This window comes from Episyrphus balteatus, chromosome 4 (assembly GCF_945859705.1).
Source record: "Episyrphus balteatus chromosome 4, idEpiBalt1.1, whole genome shotgun sequence".
Taxonomy (NCBI): domain Eukaryota; kingdom Metazoa; phylum Arthropoda; class Insecta; order Diptera; family Syrphidae; genus Episyrphus; species Episyrphus balteatus.
Window position 1 is genome coordinate 20,558,338 of NC_079137.1, and position 16,452 is coordinate 20,574,789.

A 16,452-nucleotide genomic window follows, 5' to 3' on the forward strand; every position below is an offset into this window, starting at 1 on the left:
ATAGTCTTTAAGTGTGTGTGTGTGTGTTTGGAGCTTTTTTATTCCATAAATTAGTGAGTTGTGTTTCTCTTCAACATTCAACTTGTGTTGTTTGTTCAAGAGAGTAAATTTACTAGTTGTTTGTTATTGTTTTTGTTTCACTGGTCACAGCACATTATTTTTTTGTGTTGTGTTATTCAAAGTGATGTTTTTTTTATAATTTCATTGAATCTTGTTAGCTTCCCGGCAATTAACCTATACCTACCGATTTTTTTTTTATATTTTAAAATTGTATGTTATTAAAGGTAAACGAAATATATTACATATTCTATATTTAATTGAGTCGGTTGGTTGGATTAAAAAGGCAAGTTTTCTTTAAATATACCTTTTTCAATATTTTTTTCCAAAAATGAGATTTTGATGTACTTTTATTTTATTTGCAGAAAAATTATTCAAATCTCTTACACAAAATTCAAGGTAAAGGACCATGGGCATTTTTTATGGACTTTGGGCCCATTTTTAGCATTGCTTGTTCTTAAAAAGTAGGTACTATTTTTCATTATATCTCGGTTAAGTCGAAATCGAGAGCAAAATCGTGTTTTTGTACATTTTATAAAAAAAAGTACTTAAAATGAAACAAAAACAAAAACAAAAAAAAATATAAAAAAAGTGGCAACACTTACTGTAAAGTGTTTCACCTTTTTCAAAAACTTGACATCTGATATCTGACCTTTAATTCATTACTAAGAGAACAGACTTAGACTTATTGACTTACCTAAACTTTAGATCGGACGTTCCTATCTATGTTTCGTGTTCATTGTAAAAATAAATCAACGCACACTGGGGCCTAATATATGGGAGGGATGCCCAAAAGTCCATTTCTTAAATTATAACTTTTACGTTATTTGTTGTTTTATTTCATGAGTACATGTTCTTCCCTATCTATTTCCAAGCTTTATATCATGAATTAAGCACAACAGCTAAAAAAGTGAAGCATCAAAGTGCAAAGTTTGATACCATTGATTTCATCCAGTTTTAGTGGTTAATCATGGATATAATTTTTTTCTTCGTATTTAGTGAAAATAAAAATAACTAAAAATTATCAGCTATGGGCCAAGGTAAGTAGAGTTCACTGAAGTGTTTTTTAGAATTATACCTTTTAAAATATCAGAGATATTTGAGGCTAAAGTCGGAGGTCTTTTTTCGAGAAATTATCGATTTTCATTGAAATGCGCAGGAGGCTTTTACTTTTGAGTTCAGTTTTATGTTAAGAGTACCCCTATGCATTATAAACAGGCAATAGTTTTAAAAGAACCTTGCGCATTTCCATGAAAATCAATAATTTCTCGAAAAAAGACCTCCGACTTTAGCCTCAAATATCTCTGATATTTTAAAAGGTATAATTCTAAAAAAACACTTCAGTGAACTCTACTTACCTTGGCCCATAGCTGATAATTTTTAGTTATTTTTATTTTCACTAAATACGAAGAAAAAAATTATATCCATGATTAACCACTAAAACTGGATGAAATCAATGGTATCAAACTTTGCACTTTGATGCTTCACTTTTTTAGCTGTTGTGCTTAATTCATGATATAAAGCGTGGAAATAGATAGGGAAGAACCTATACTCACGAAATAGAACAAAAAAAAAAACGTAAAAATTATAATTTAAGAAATGGACTTTTGGGCATCCCTCCCATATAGTAGGCCCCAGTGTGCAACGGTACAATAGACTCTTTGCACCTTCTGTCTAGTATTAACTCTAATATTCCTCAAAGAAACTTAAGGTTCATACCGGACAGCATACATATCTCAAGCTATCGTACCAATTATGAACAATTCTCTCCATTAAGTAAAATGTTTAAATTATTTAATATCTACAATAATAAGTTTATTGTAGATAAATTCTTGTAAATTTAAATCACAACAAAAACATTACTGTTAAAAAAGAAGCCAAGTTCTCCTATGTTAAAACTATGCTGGCACAAAAAGTACTGAGATGTAAAAGTGTACCAAGTTCTAAAGTTTGGGTTCAAATTCGTATCAATAAAATTTTGATTGTTCTCTTGACAATTTTTCTTTTAATTACCGATTTTTAAAGTTATTTCAAAAATTGCCAAGTAAATCAAAATCAAAATTTTATTGATACGAATTTGAACCCAAACTTTAGAACTTGGTACACTTTTACATCTCAGTACTTTTTGTGCCAGCATAGTTTTAACATAGGAGAACTTGGCTTCTTTTTTAACAGTAATGTTTTTGTTGTGATTTCACTACTTTTTGCAAGGTATGGCTGTAGAATTAAAAATCTCTATATTTGATGAAAATTCAGTGAAAATGGGCGGTTGTCACGCCCCCTGGCTGAAATTCTCAAACTTAAAATTTTTTGCTTTGTATAAACTACCATCTCTACTATTCTACCAAATTTCAAGATTCTACGATATCAGAAGTGCTCTATTATATTTAATGAAAATTCAGCGGAAATGGGCGGATGCCACGCCCCCTGAATTGAAAATCTCAAATTTTCGATTTTTCCCTTTGTATACACCACAAGCCCTATCACCGTGTAAATATTCAAGTTTCTACGTTAACGGGAAGTTCTCCATAATTTTGATGTCTGTCAGTGAGTGAGTGAGTGAGTCAGTCAGTCAGTTACGGTTTTTGCGATTTTTGAAGCCCTATATCTCAGAAACTACTCATCGTAAAAGGCTGAAATTTTGTGAGGAGTTTGGTTTTGACAAGCTCAATAAATGTAGCGAGTTTGAAATTTCTAGCATTTTTGGTGTGGAAGTTAGAGGGGTAGTGCCAAAGTTGCTAGAGAACTTGGCTGGGCACTACCGTGCCCCTTGATCAACATTTTTTTCATTTGCAATTAATTATTTAAATAATATCTTTTCACACCTATGTTAACAAAAAATGTAATTGAATAACTAGCAATTAAGTTCAGTTAATAAATAAATAAATAAATAAATAAAGTTATTTCTACCAATAGTTTTCGAAAAAATTGACTTTTAAACCAAAAAAAAGTTGAAAAATAAAGTAAAATCAAAATACTTAGTGCTAATTTTTTTTCACTTTATGTGACAAAGTTTTAAAATTACTCTTAATTCAATGATTCTCAATCAATCCAATACTGAAAACCAAATTTTTGTATCTCCTAGTTTTTAAGAAAATAATAAATAACTAAAATTTTATTCTTTTTCATAGGATTTTTACGCTGACTTTTCTTAAAGTTAACGAAAGATGAAAATATTAAGTCCGTATAAGTGACACCCAAGTCTACCATTTGGCCACTTATTCAAACTGTGAAAATAGACCTAAATCCTAATTCGTAGAGTGATAGAATCTTTACCATATGGTTTGGTTCTAGTACTAGTATCCACATCAATAATATCGTTACTCATTACTTTCATTACTCTCATTACTTTAGTATGTTTCGTACATTTCGTGTATTTCATAGGTTTCGTTTCCTTGGTATTTTTAACAATTTGATATAATTTTGGTAAATACTTAAAATACTTTATTTGATTTCTTTAGTTTTGTATAATTAACATTAGAATTTGAATAGAACGAAAAATTCACTCCAGATTTCTTAAAATATAGGGCATCGAATGAATATATATGAACGAGTTATTGATTAATATTCATTGAAAAAAGGAGAGGAATCCGATATAGTATTACAAAGATATGTTTTTAAGCATTCATGTAAATACAAATTAAAAATACGCTAAATTCTAACTTTTATTTACGAATTTGATAGTTCGTTTCTTTAAATATTAAATGTTATTTCTATTCTGAAAAGTTGTGTGTCGATCGGAACTATAAGTGTTGAAAATATTGTGTAGTATTGTATTATTCAAATATTACCAAAAATATCTTTCTGGAAAAATCGTTGAATGTTAATTCTTACTTACGAAATGTGACAAATTGAGTGTAACATTTCATTTCGTATCTCATATATTGGATTTGTAATTGGAATTGGAATCGTTTCGTTACTTTTTACTGAAAAGAACACCCGCTCTTAGTAACGATTTGCTAATTGTAATTTGGTTTGATTAAATTAAGTATATGTAGGTATATAAAATTGTATAGTATGAGGTATTTGTATAATGAATTATAAGAATAATGAATAATAATAATAAAAATACCCACTGCTCAATGGTGAAAAAACATAAATGTACATTAATCCAGTCAAATAAGGGTTTAACCTCGGAATGAATTCTAATAAAAATGCAAATAAGATAAAAAAAGTGGTAAACCTCGGAATGAATGCTAATAGAAATTTTTTTTGCTCAATACCTTCATTTTTACATTCTATAATATACCTCAAAAGTCTAGAAAAATCTCATGTCCGCAAGTCGCGGTTTTGAAGGTCAAAGCGCGAAATGGGGTTTTTCAAACCAAGAAAATTAGAACTTGCAGACATGAGATTTTTTTAGATTTATGACATAAGTTACCTATAGAATATCCAAACAAAGATAGAAACAAAAAAAATAGCCTATTAGCACTAATTCCAAGATTGTACCAGGATGTTTTTTAGTGCATATCACAAAATTTCCCCTTTTCTCAAAAATGCCATTTTGTCATAGATATGAATGTTTTTTGCATTGCATTGTTTTGATTCTTAATGATAAAAGATATGAAAACCCTCATGCAAAATTTGGTTTCGCTACCATAATTTTTAAGGGTTTTTTGGTAAAGTAAGCAACAATATGGGTTGACAGAATGACAGATGAAAAAAGGGTATAACTTTATTCAGAGATGTCAAATTGCCTTGATTTTAGATTTTTTGGAATCAGCATTAAGAAATACCTTGAAATCATGTATCATATGTGGATATAATACCATTGTCTTTTTTTGCTAATTTTGAAAAACCCCATTACGCGCTTTGGCCTTGAAAATCGCGACTTGCGGACATGAGATTTTTCTAGACTTTTGAGGTATGTTATAGAATGCCAAAACGAAGGTATTAAGCAAAAAAAATTTCTATTAGCATTCATTCCGAGTTTACCCCTTTTTCACCTTGTTTGACTGTATTACATTATTTTTTTTTAAATCGTCGTATGCTTTGATATTTCTTTTTTTTTTCTTATTTTTAATACAAAAAATCTGACAATTGTGTGAAAAAGACAGAAGGTTTTTTAAGATTTTAAGTGCCGTAACAGTTTTTAGATCGATTTGAACACTTAGAAATAATTTTATATTATCCCTTCTATGTATGAATCGTCCACAAGTCGCAATTTAACAAATAAAGTTACCATGAATTAGATACATATGTTGCGTAACGTATGCGACAATAGGTCCACCACGTTTAAGCGTTTATTTTTACTTAAAACTTGATGAAAAGTTTGGCTAGGTGAATATCGATTTAGGAGTTAAGTTCGCAAACTCTTCTTAACTCTAGATGAAGAGTTTTCTGCCTCTAAAGAAGTTTTTCATTGCAATAAATCCCATCTATGTATTACTCTTTTTCCTAATTATAAAAAGTTACCATTTTTCATAGAATGCCCCTTCAGAAAAAGTCATTCCTCACTCCTGTTTTTAAGAAGGGTGATAAGACAGATATAAAGAATTATAGGCCTATTTCGAAACTATCCTGCATTCCAAAGGTTTTTGAGCAAGTTTTTTGTGATAGTCTAGCATTTTATAGTAAAAATCTGATAAGTGAAAAGCAGCATGGCTTTGTAAGAAAAAGATCTACTACAACTAATCTTCTTAGCTTCTTAAATAAATGTTCAAATGCATTAGAAAAGGGTAATGAAGTTGACTGCGTTTACACTGACTTTTCAAAGGCATTTGATCAACTTAGTCATAAAATAATAATCTTCAAATTAAAAGCTTTTGGTTTTCCACGTATTTTTATTGCCTGGGTAGAATCTTATCTTAACCAAAGATCCTATCAGGTCAAATTTAGAAACTGTCTTTCTGATCTTTTCATAGCCAACTCTGGAGTTCCTCAGGGAAGTCACCTAGGCCCATTTTTATTCATTTTAGATATAAACGATCTAAACTCGTGCATTACTTCAAGTGATATTCTAATATTTACTGATGATATGAAGATGAAGTCTGACAATGACCGTATCCTTCTACAAAGCGATATTAACAGTTTTAATGTTTGGTGTGATAAAAATGTCCTTTCACTTAACCCAGCTAAATGCCAAACAATTACATTCTCTAGAAAACGAGTCATTAATATTTTTGATTACTACATCTTGCAACATAAGCTAAGTCGAGTATTTAGCTTCAAGGACTTTAGGATTTACTGAACACATCAATTTTATAGTAAATAAAGCGAGCTCAATGCTTGGTTTTATTAAACGTTGGGCAAAAGAATTTGATGATCCATTTGTTACTCTATCTTTGTACAACTGCTACACGGAGAAAAAAGAATCTAGTATTTTATACTCCATATGACTAGTAAGGTAATTAAAGTAAAAAGCCCTAGATTTTAAGTAAAATTTACCTTACGTATTGAACATTTCTTGAATCCGTAAAGTAATTTTTACAAGAAAATTATGGTGAACAAATTAAAGTAGTATATACGTTACGAGTAGCAATATTTTCTTTACGTAGAGTCAAATATACCTTCAACTAAAAAAGTGTATGAATCTTTTCACTTTAAGATTCTAGTAAAACATATTTTACAAATTTAACTATTCTATGAATAAGTCTTACCTTACACTAAGGTAATAATAATACTGAATTCTAGGAATTTTCCCCAATACAGATCAGTGCCCTTGATACATAGATAAAAACTCTTAAAGCTGTCATTGAAAAGTGCGCCATTTGTTCTCCATCCATTTGTTGCATGTTTTTTTTTTTTGTCAAAGCTTTTAGGTGGCGAGTGCGGGATAATTACATTAATTCATTAAGAATTCGCAAACAATTGGATCAAATAAAGTCAATTTCATTTTTATTGATGATATTTGCCAAAATAAAATTGTATGCATTTATCTTACAAAAATTAATTAAAATAAAAAAAGGTGATTTTTGTAATTATTGAAAAACATAACAAGGTCATACGCACTTACTCCTAAATGGCTTTGAGGATTAAGTACGTGTTATCCAGTTATGATTTTCAATAATTACAAACCTTTTTTTATTTTAATTAATTTTTGTAGGATAGATGCATACAATTTTATTTAGAAAAATGTCATCAATAAAAATGAAATTGACTTTATTTGACCCAATCTGTAATTAAATTACATACCTTCCATAGAGAAGTTCAATTTACTTTAAAAATCAATATTTTCAGCCTTATAGTAAGGTAAAATATGTACCTAACTTTCTAGTAATTTCTATTAGAAACTCATACAAAAAAGGCTTTACTGTAAAGTTAATCATATGCTATAAATTTACTAGAAAAGTAAGGTAAATTTCATTTTACTGGGGAGTCATCCCTATTTTAACTTTACATTAAAGTTAAATGTACCAGAAATAAGGTGGTTCACACCTTATTTTTTCTCCGTGTACGTTCGACCCCATCTTGAGTACGCTTCTTAAGTATGGAGTCCTTTTTATGAAGTTCATAAAAACCGAATCGAATCTATTCAACACAATTTTGTACGCTTCGCTTTAAAGGTCTTCCTTGGACCGATCCTTTCAACTTGCCGCACAGAGACGTGTAAATAATGATTTAATCTTTCTTCATCAGCTTATTAATTCCCAAATTGACGCCCCTGATCTATTAGCTTGTATTGGTATAAATTATCCGGGTGGATCTCACCTCCTACGAAGATTTGAACCTTTGCATATCGACTTTCATAGAACAAACTATGGTATAATTGATCCTCTTAGTCGCATGAGTAAACTTTTTAAGTTGAACCATTTATCCTTAGACTTTAATTTGACTAAAATGGGTTTAAAAACATTGTTTCGAACCAGTGCTTCACAATCGTGACTGTTAATCAATGTTTTAAATAAATTATAAATAATGTTGGATTTTTTGTACTTATAATTTTATAACTTGTAAATTTGTTCGTAATTATTTTGTTTTATATTGTGCATGTGGGAGGGTGTATTTTTTGTTTACTAACCACTAACATGCACTTATGATGAGCCTCTGATCGTAGATAAAAGCTTGTTCTAAGCTTACTACATCAACGAATCTGAAGTGAAAAAAAAATTGAACCTTTGTTTAGAAATTCATATTTGATCCAGAAAAGTGAATAAATATTCTTCACATAAACTAGACGTTTAGTGAACATTCACAAAAATGTTTGCAGGGTTGCTTATCGCTGCAGTTATAAGGTGTGAACTTGGGATAGTGATAACGGATGTTAAAAAATTGTGGGCAATATTAAATTATTATGGATATTAAAGGAGAATGTTAATACTAGTGATGGGTACTATCAAATGATTTGAACTATCGATAGTTAGTAACTGAATGATTTGAACTATCGAATAGTTCATTCATTCATTCATTAATTCATTCGAATAAAAACTATCGAATGAAAAAATCGAACAAACTATCGTATAAAAAAACTATTCAAATGAAAAAACTATCGTTTAAGAAAACTATTTGAATGAAAAAAACTATCGTATTAAAAAACTATTCAAATGAAAAAACTATCGTTTAAGAAAACCATTCAAATGAAAAAACTATCGTTAAAGAAAACCATTGAAATGAAAAAACTATCGTTTAAGAAAACTATTTGAATAACTATCGTATAAAAAAATTATCGTATAAAAAAACTATCGTATAAAAAAAACTATTCGAATGAAAATAGTAACTAAACTATTCGAATGAAAAAACTATCGAATGAAAATAGTAACTAAACTACTTGAATGAAAAAACTATCGTACAAAAAAAATCTATTCCAATGAGAAAACTATCTTATAGAAAAACTATCGAATAAGAATAATGTTCAAAAGAATATACTATCAAATAAAAAAAAACTATTTTAATGAAAAAACTATCGTATCAAAAAACTATTCGAAGGAAAATAGTAACTAAACTATCGAATGAAAAAACTATTCGAATGAAAAAACTATTCACGATAATTTTACTCGATTTTTTTTTTTTTTTTTTTTAAATTCCCACGCCTCTTTCCCCCCCAGATACCGCACGCGCTGGGGTCCATTTTCACCGAGTACGAAGTCATTTGCGGATGATTATCGTATCGGCACTTTTTAGTGTTTTTTGAAGGTAAAAACAAATTAAAAAGAACTAAATAAGTAAAGCAGAGAATGGTGATACGAATATCAAAGGAAGGTCAAAGATTGGGACTGCTTAGTACAAGCATTTATTATATCTGTGCAAAATAAAAAAAATTTAAAATGAACAAAAAAATAAATTTAATATTTCATGTTTAATTTTCAGAAAGTGTCAAAATTTTAAAACAAAAATGTTTTAATAGTCAAGAGTGTTGATAAAAAAATAATTCAATATACATATGTACATACAATTAGGTATAAAGACATTAAATTAGAAAAGAATCAGTAAACATTGAACATAAATACAAAAAAAAAAGTTTATGAGCGTGGTACACTGGTTTTTAGTATTTTTTTCAGACTAGTTTTATTAATATTAAAATCAAACAGATTAGTATTCAAATTTACAAGCTTACACATGCGAGTTAAGGGCACATGCATACCATAATTAGTACGGTGTTGGGGTAATTTTATTAAATCTAAGCTACGAAAGTTATAAGCACCTCTCCGGTAGTTAAAATTAATAGAATTAAGCAGATCCGGGCCATCAATTACACCCGTTATAAGTTGATGAATAAATACAAGGTCGTTATTTACTCTCCTTTGAGACAAGGTTTGGATCTGCAGTAGGTTGATTCGATGCTCATAGGAAGGAAGGTTAAAAGGGTCCGTCCATGGTAAGCCTTTTAAGGCAAAACGAATAAAATTACGTTGGACTGATTCTATTCTTTCTATATGGATGCTGTAAAAAGGTGTCCAAACTTGAGATGCGTATTCTAAGTGGGGGCGAACTAAGCAGTTGTAAAGAGCTAATGTAACGTAAGGGTCCCTAAACTCTTTCGACCAACGCTTGACAAAACCTAACATAGAATTGGCCTTGTTTACAATCAGGTTTATGTGCTCTGAGAAATCGAGGTTGGAGTTAAAGTTAACACCAAGGTCTTTAAAGCTATGCACACGGAGTAAAGTGTGATGAGATATCTTATAATCATACAGACTAGGAGTTTTTTTCTTTGAAAAGGTCATCGTCTGACACTTAGTCGGGTTGAGATTTAAACCGTTCTTTGTACACCAAATAGCAAATCTATCAAGATCATCTTGCAAGGATATGCGGTCATTCACAGAGCTAATGCTTTTGTAAATTTTCATATCATCTGCGAAAATAAGAATTTCACTCTTACGTAAACATAACGGTACGTCATTAATAGCTAAAATAAAAAGAAGAGGTCCCAGGTGACTACCTTGCGGGACGCCCGATTTGGCAATGAACGATTTTGAGAAGGTCCCTCTGAATTTCACCTGATATGATCTATTTTTAAGGTAAGAAGAAATCCAAGTGATAAAACTTATAGGAAAACCAAACATTTTTAATTTAAACTTTATGATGTCATGAGAAAGTTGATCAAAAGCCTTAGAATAGTCTGTATAAATGCAGTCGAGTTCCTGTCCACTTTCTAAAGCGAAGGAGCAATTTTGCAAAAATGAAAGTAGATTCGTAACCGTTGATCTTTTTTGCATGAAACCATGTTGTTGATTACAAATAATATTTTTACAGTAGAACGTTAAACTATCACAAATAACTTGCTCAAAAAGCTTTGGAATACATGAAAGTTTAGATATTGGCCTATAGTTAGTTATGTGGGCTTTATCTCCCTTTTTAAAAACAGGAGTAATATATGCGCTTTTCCATATGTTTGGAAATATACCCGATTTAAGAGATAATACGAAAATGTGTTGAAGAGGGAGAGCTAAAACGGATCTACAGTTTTTCAAAACTATCGGAGGAATTCCATCAGGTCCCAGAGAGCAATCATCATGAAGAAGTGAAAGACAGTGTGAGATCTTATCGAGCTCAACTGGAATACTGTTAAATGTAACTTGGGGGTAATCACGTAAATAATAGAAGTAATCTATATCTATATCGATGGGGGTATCAATAAAAGATTGACTAAAGTTATTTGCAAACGCGTCAGAGATCTCAATAGTACTTTTTAAGATATTATTGTTATAATTAAAGTTGACTGGATAGTCGTCAGACTTTTTTTTTTAATTGACGAATTTCCAAAAACTTTTAGGGTCTTGTTTGATAGAAATCTCCATCGACTCAAGATATTCTGCATAAATACTATTAGAGAGAGTCTTAAACTCCTCAAAAAGAGAGATGTATAAATCATGATTTTCGGTGGACATATTTTTCAAATAATTTGTCCATGCTTTATTTCTTTTGTTTCGGAGAGTTTTAAGTTCTTTGGTATACCATGGATGGCATATGCTTGTGTATTTGGATCTTTTCAAGGGAACTATCTCCGCGATGCAACTATTTAAAACGTTATAAAAATATGACACCGCGTTTTCAACGTCACACGAAACTGGAATATTTACAATACCAGATGCACTAAGTTTATCAGATAACTGATGAAAATTAGCTCTCCTAAAGTCAAATTCATATAAATTGTCTTGAGAATTACTATTTACAAGTAAATGACCTCCTAAGTCAAGAAATATGTCAAGTGGGGGATGGTAAGGGTCTATGTTAGATATAGCAGAGGAAGATTCTACCACTACTGTATTAACTGCGTCAGATGAGAAGACTAAATCGAGTAATCGATTTTTAAAATTTTGAATACAGCTGACTTGCTGTAAGTCTGTAGAGATAATACTATCCAAATTCTGGAGCTCCAGTTGAGATGAAGTTAAAGAAGCTTCGAAGTAGGACTCGTCTTCTGATGGCACCCAGTCAATGTTAGGAAGGTTAAAATCGCCTATCAGAATTATTGTACTATTGAGATCTGCAATGCCAATAACAAAATCAAGTGCTAAGGAAAGCTCTGAAAAGGTAGAAGTCGAACTTTTTGGGGGGATGTAAGCTGTTAATACTAATAGATTTTTGGATTCCGTAGTTATTTTTACACATATTAATTCTATGGTAAGATCAAAAGGGAATGTAACAAGAGATGTGCAAAAATGATTTCGAACTGCTCGAACATAAAAATGACCGTTTGAACTCGTTTGAAATGTAGGATTACCTACTTACGAGTCATCATACTTGTAAACAGGAAAGCTCGAATCTATGTATTTGAGTTGTGTTGATTCTGTTTGTTCGAGATCGTTTTTTTCGAGTACATGCGCGTAGGAAGGGGGGGTCCTAGGTGGGCCAGGCCCACCCTAAAAAATCAATGGCCCACCCTAGAAAAATCGACAGTTCTACGGAACTTTTAGTCTGGTATTAGCTCCCACTAACATTTTTTTTTTATAATATCGCTTGCTGAGAATTATAGGGCTGTATGTATGTATGTTTAATAATTCAATTAATTTTTTAATTAAAATAATTTTTTTAATTAAATTTAATTTTTTACAAAATTAAGATTTTTGGACGTCAAATATCTTTTAAACGGTTAGATACACGAAAATGGTGGCCAAGGCCTTTCTTGTAGAGCGTTCAATTTCCTACAAGAATATGTTAAGAAACCTAAAAAGCCGATTTATAAAAACATGATTTTTTTTAGTAGAAGGATAATGTAAAAATGGAAAATTGGGAAGCGAAGGACCTTCCCATTAATTTAGTACAAAGATCTCATATTTGCTGAGTATATTCTAGAGATGTCTCGCAACCTATCGGAGTATAAATTCAAAAAAAAAATTCGATTTTTTTTAACCAGCCTTGTGTTTATGTACATATATTTTTCTTAGCCAGCGATATGTTTAAATACCCCGTTTATATGAGCAGACTAAAAGTTTGGATTCAATAATTAGCTTTTTCAATTTAAAATTTTTGCACAAGACTTTATTTCGATATTAAGACCGAGTGTGAATCGGGTTAAACACTTAGCCGAGAATACATTTTTCACACTTTTTAATTTCAGCTGTCAAAAATTTATCCTGCTCTGGGGGCCGGTTAAATTTTTATTTTCAGAGAATACATTCTTTGCAGAATTTTGTGTGTATTTTTTTGAATTACTAATCAAAAACTGAAAATAAAGAAAGCAGTACAACATTATGAGTGTGTAGTAGGAAAAATTTATATTTTTCAATATATTTCATTTTATTGATGATGAAAAAAATTGTAAGTTACAAATTAATGGCAACACAAAAATAAAATTCACATGACAACGCGTGTTAGAAGTTTGAAAATTGTTAATATTTATACATTTTTTCTACCCTTTCGGACCCAGCGTTACTCTCATGTAACTTATTTTTAAAAATTCGTAAAAAATATTCCAGTAAATAATTTTTTAGGTTTCAATGGCTTAACTTTTATTTTTTTTTTATCGAAAAAGGGACTGAAATTCACATTTTTTTTTTTCAATTTTTTTTTTATATATGGTCATAATTTTGAAAAAAAGATATAAGAAATGTTAATCCAGAAAGTATTTTGTTTTTTGGCTTAGAAGAATTAGCATACATCATTATTCCATAAAAAGTTATTTTCTCAGTTGTGCGACTTTTTTTGGTGGTCATAGGCAGTGCATGTTACTTACATGTAACATGAGAGTAACACATTAGTTTTCATATTTCTTAGTAGTGATGTTTTGATACGATGATACTGAAAAAACATTTTTCAATATTGATTTTGATAGCTTGGGTTCGAAAGGGTTAAAAACTTTAATTCTTTCGATTTGCAGAAAAATAATCTACGTTAAAAATGTATCCAAATTCACACAGCTAAATTAAGCCAAAGATAATTTTTTATTCACCATACATTTAAATGTCAAAAATGTATCCTTTGCTAAATATTTAACATACGGCCTTAAAGTCACCCTCATACAACAACTTTTATTTACAAATTTGTATATGTACCTACACTTTTGGTTTAAGTTTCAAGAGCACCTTAAATAAGGTCAGTTTTTAAAGCCAATCGGCAATCGCTGTCATAAATTGTGACTGAATTCAACATTTGTGTCGCTCAAAATAAAAGTGATGTAACTCCGTCCAATTGCATTTCGATATAGCAAGCTTTTAAAAAACGGAATATCATATTACACTATACACAATATAAAAACAAAAACCAGTAACTATCAAAAATATATTGCGTATTTGGAGTTGGTTCCTTTTTATATTGAAAGAAATTAACAAAATACGATACTATTGAGCAAAAAACACACATTTAAAAAAAAATTAATTAAACCACTATTATTTTAAATACCACATTTACCGATCAAATATATTATTAAAAATTAACTTTTGGCAAATTTTAAGTTATTAAAAACAACAGAGATTGGTGAATTATTTGCCAATTAAAGGATCAAAGTAAATAAAATGCACGACTGTGTCATGTACTTGCTGGTAGTTCAAAACACTTTTATGTTAGTTTACAAATTTTAAGGGCTTCATTTATATAAGGCGCGATTATTCAGTCGCAAAAATGGATCACAAGGATTTCAATGGCTGTGAACACACATGCTTCTCGCGATTAAAAATTTGAAAATTGTGTCTACACTACAGTCATTAAAATTGTTGTCATCTAATTTGCGACTGAATAATCGCGCGATCAAAATCGCATGTGTGCGCCTAGCCTAAATTTCAAGGAAATTTTGTTGATGTTGGGGAAGAGTCGAGATTTAGGGCAAAGTTTTGTTAAATTATTTTTATTTTTGTTATTTGACTTTTTTGAGAAAAACTAAAAATGCAGTTTTACGTCTCCAAAGTTTAATCAAAATCGTTAGAGCCGTTTTCCAGTTATTTGGTATAATTTCAAAAATTTTAATGGGAGGTACACTTTCTAATTAAGGTAGAAAAAGAACAAAAAAAAAACAACTTTCAGAATTCTATAAAAATCATCTGTACCAAATTTGAAGAAAATCCGTCCACGCGTTTATGGCTGTTGAAATGGGTACAGATGGACGTACAGACGCACGGAAAGAATTCCTAGATCCACTTTTTCAGAATTCTCCACCATCGTAATGTTGATTTTGATTAACACCTCAAATTTTTTTTCGATTCGAAACCAATACTTGCCTTATATAGACCTAGTAAAAAAAATTGCACACTCATGGTTATGGTTTCAGGTCGACGATATCATCTGGCCCACCCTAGATAAAATCTCTAGCTACGCCCATGTTCGAGTAAGTACTCGATGTTCGTAAACAATACCCACTCGACTTGTTTGGTTCTCTGGTTGGGATGAACCAAGAAATACGAAATTGACTTTATAGACTAAGAGCCCACAGCAGATTTTGGGAGTTTATGGATAACCGAAAATGCGTCATATATACATATGTGTAGGTAATAGCGTCCTAATGAACAATTCGAAAGTCTGGCAGGTTTATTTCACGGCATTCTATGGTTTATGGGGAGTTGAAAAATGCATTTTTTCCGATTTTTGTGTCGAGTATACAAGGTGTCCTAAAAGTTAACGTCGAAACGAAAACGGTAGATAGGGTAGGTGGTGACAGTTATCAGAAAAATAATAAAAAAAATCGCAGCCATATATTTTGTGAGTTATGGGCATTTGAATAAAAATCGAAAAAATAGTCACCCTGCGACAGTTTTTTATGTGCCGTGACTACAAATCTTAATTTTTCTCATTTTCTTTTGTTACGGAACCTTGAATAACCCTGCTACCAAATGCATTCAAAAATTTTTACTCAGCTGCATCAGTTTTAAAGAAAATTTCCAAGAAATTTGCCCAACTAAGTACTAAAAAAATTTACATGACTCTAATTCAATGAACCGTAGTGTAAAAAAAATGCCCTACGATGTTTCGGCAAGTTACCTTAAAAGTTGGTGTGTTCAATTCTCTTTTCAAAATGGTATAACATTGTTGAGAATATTCCATAAATAACCGAGACAAAATTTATTTTCTTAAGAAATCCGACTTTTTTATTACGTTATTTTAGTTTTGTACCCTTTCAGAACCTTTCAGAATACAAAAACTTAAATAACATGGAAAAATAACCTAATAAAAAAGTTGAATTTCTTAAGAAAATAAATTTTATCTCGGTTATTTATGGAAACAGCTGTTTCGGGGCTCTTCAAGGATGTCTGGTGTGGGTAATGCCGTGATTTCAACGTCTGGCACTAATTTATTTTGTATGTGGAGGTAGTGGTGATTTTTTAAGAGTGACCACCAGACGGTTATACATCTTGCAAAAAATAATATTCTGACTTTTGTATGAAAATCGTTGTTTCGGGACTCTTCAAGGATGTCTGGTGGGGGTAATGCCGTGATTTAAACGTCTGGCACTAATTTATTTTTTATGTGGAGGTAGTAGTGATTTTTTAAGAGTTACCACCAGACGGTTATACATCTTGCAAAAAATAATATTCTGACTTTTGTATGAAAATCGCTGTTTCGGGACCCTTCAAGGACGTCTGGTGG

The 16,452-nt window shown here is 30.6% G+C and overlaps 1 protein-coding gene across 4 annotated transcripts in view; it reads left to right on the forward strand.

Moving 5' to 3' along the window:
* LOC129918405 (myb-like protein A) overlaps positions 1–16,452 on the forward strand; it is a 148,490-nt gene that overhangs the window by 51,192 nt on the left and 80,846 nt on the right. The window contains exons 1-2 of one of the 4 annotated variants that reach the window (XM_055998917.1): positions 335–343; positions 423–521. The exons of 1 other annotated variant lie outside the window; for it this stretch is intronic. The gene's annotated coding sequence lies outside the window, so the exon portion shown is untranslated. Of the gene's footprint in view, positions 1–334; positions 344–422; positions 522–16,452 lie in introns of those variants that run through there. 2 more of the 4 variants (XM_055998914.1, XM_055998918.1) reach the window with 2 other exon arrangements.